A 2609-nucleotide genomic window follows, 5' to 3' on the forward strand; every position below is an offset into this window, starting at 1 on the left:
GGCTTAGGGCACAGGGGCCTGGGCAGGCCCCTTCATCTCTGTTCAGGGTGAAAGATACCTTGGTGTCTTCTCAGGTCATGACAGTCCACCTCCTGTCTAGAAACTGCCCCAGACCATAAGGTTGGCCCCTGGCAGCCGTATCTGTCCTGCGTAACCTCCCTTCCTACCCCTGTGGGTTTCTGACCCCGCGCTGGTCAGATTCTTTTTCCTGGGCATTTGAAGTGGATCTAAGAGATAGCAAGTTAGTAACCTCATGTGAAAGAAGGTGAAGACTGTAAACGTGGGAGCTGGAGGTGGGCAGGGTGGAGATCACCTCTAACCGTGTAGCCTGGAGAAGCTCTTGCCAGAGACACTGAAGAAAGAACAAGATGAGAAATAGAGACAGAGCTGGCCCATGGCTCACTTGGGAGCGTGGTGCGGATAACACCAAGGTCAAGGGTTTGGATCCCCATACCGGCCAGCTGCCAAAAAAACGAGCAAAAAAAAAAGAAAGAGAGACAGGCCTGACTAAAGTCCTGGTCATTGTTCCAGTCCCTTCTGCAGGCTGGGTTGCGGTCTCAGCCTCAGGTTTGGCTGGATACCTGCGTGTGGTTATGATGTTTGCTCAAGTGGGTCCCTGTTCCACAGACAATTCCAACAGTACAGAGGGGCAGACGTACCTCAGACCTACTGCTGCAGGCTGACGTGGGCCTGACCTCATTTGCAGGGTAGTGCGGGGGAAGGACAAGATAGACCTAAAGAACTAAATGGGCTAGATCCTTCCCAAGGTCTTCTCTTTTTCCTGGCTCTGGCTCTGGGAAGCCAAAGAGAGGTAAGACTGTGGGACCCCAACCCCTAGGCGTGCTGTGAACTGAACCTGCTGTGGCCCCTGGCTACTCTGGACTGAAGGATCCCCAGAGCCAGCCAGTTCCCCAGGACTCCCTAACCAGGGTTGATGAGGACGACCCCATGTTCCCAGGACTAAAGTGAGGAAGGAATCTATCTCCTGAAGCCCCGGCTGACATCCTTTGGCCTTAAGACCTGGGGAAGCAGATGAAAAGCTTGGACCAAGAGGGGCCGACTTCTGAACTCAAACTCAGGTAAAGGAAAGAGGAGGTTCCCACAATGACTCTTTGGTGATTGGTTAAAAAAAAGTGAAATGATGATTTATCTCTTCAAATTCAGTCAAGAGTAGGGGAGAGACAGCTGACTCATGCTTTGAGGTCATGTCAGTGGTTCCCAAACCTGGCTGCACATCAGAATCCCCTGGGAAAGTTTGAAAACATAGAGGTGTCCGGACACTCCCCCAGACCTTCTGATTCAGACTCTCCGGGGGTGGGGTCCAGGAATCTGCATTTTTCAAAAGTCATCAGGTGGTTCTGAAGTAACTAGCCCTGCTCTAATTGGGGGATCAGCATTAGGGAACCCCTGGGTCTGACGACATTGGTGACAGCAATCCCTGACGAGAAGTGAGCAAGAGAGAGAAAAGGAAGGTGAGAACTGAAAGGCAAACCTTGGCTATTTTAAGACGTGGCTTATATCTGTCCATGCTGCTTAGATTTTCTTTCACTGAGAAAAGCTGACATCATGATTCTTAATCTACCAATGGGGGTGGGGGGGGGACAAAAGCACTCAGATGTAATTTGATCTCTCCTAGGTGGCAGAGTCAATGGCAGCTCTACTTTTAGAGACCATGGCAACTGGTTAGGGTGGTGCTATATGGAAAGTAGAAAGAGAGGTTGACCCAGAGGACAGAAACTCTGGCCCAGGATCCACTCCTTAGTAGCTCTGAGACCAGACCACTCTGAGCCTTGGCAGTAAAATGTCTGAACTAAGACACGGTTTTGTAAATTCTGTTCTTTTCTAGAATTTCTTGAATGTAGTAATTAATATAAAATAGGGCCTTCTGATCCCTTTTAAGTGGCATTTTAAGTGGCATATTAAAAATTAGTGACTTCTTTACTTCGTGACCATACTTACTTTGAACTCTGTGACAGGTGAGGTGGAAAAGAGAAACAAATAAACAAAATAATAATAAAGAAGTTAATATGTAAGCATTGTTTTCTCTACCTATTACTCTGGAATCATGAAGCCACTTGGTTGTCATTTCCAGTTATTTACCCAACAGAGGATGTGTAGTTACTGAACATTAGGTTCCAGGTTCTGGGGATGCAGAGATACACATTACCTGTGCCTTCAGGGGCTCATGTCCAATGGAGAAAATGACAAATGAACAGAATTATCTTAGAGCGTGGTAAATGCAGTGACAGAGAATGCCCAACTGTCTTCCTGCTCTAATAACTTGACCATGGGGGGACACTGGGGCCTGTGACTCTCTGCCAGAAATGGAATGTTTGTGGTGACAGTAGGGACAGTATAAGTGCCACAAAAGAAGTAGCTGCTAGGTCCATAAATGGCATACAGAGGGGACTAATTTATTCTAAGTTGAGTGGCCTAAGAAAGTTCTCTTGTTTCACCAAAGAAGAAACTGAGGCTAAGAGAGGTTAAGTATAAACAGATGACCTGACCACTGGGAGACCGAAGATCCTTCAGGAACAGCAGGGGGAAGAGGACAGACAGAGTCCTGCTCCCCGTGGTCAGCAGCCACCTCTGCCTTCTCCGCTGTCGCC

Source organism: Galeopterus variegatus, unplaced genomic scaffold (genome assembly GCF_000696425.1).
Source record: "Galeopterus variegatus unplaced genomic scaffold, G_variegatus-3.0.2 Scaffold427, whole genome shotgun sequence".
NCBI lineage: Eukaryota > Metazoa > Chordata > Mammalia > Dermoptera > Cynocephalidae > Galeopterus > Galeopterus variegatus.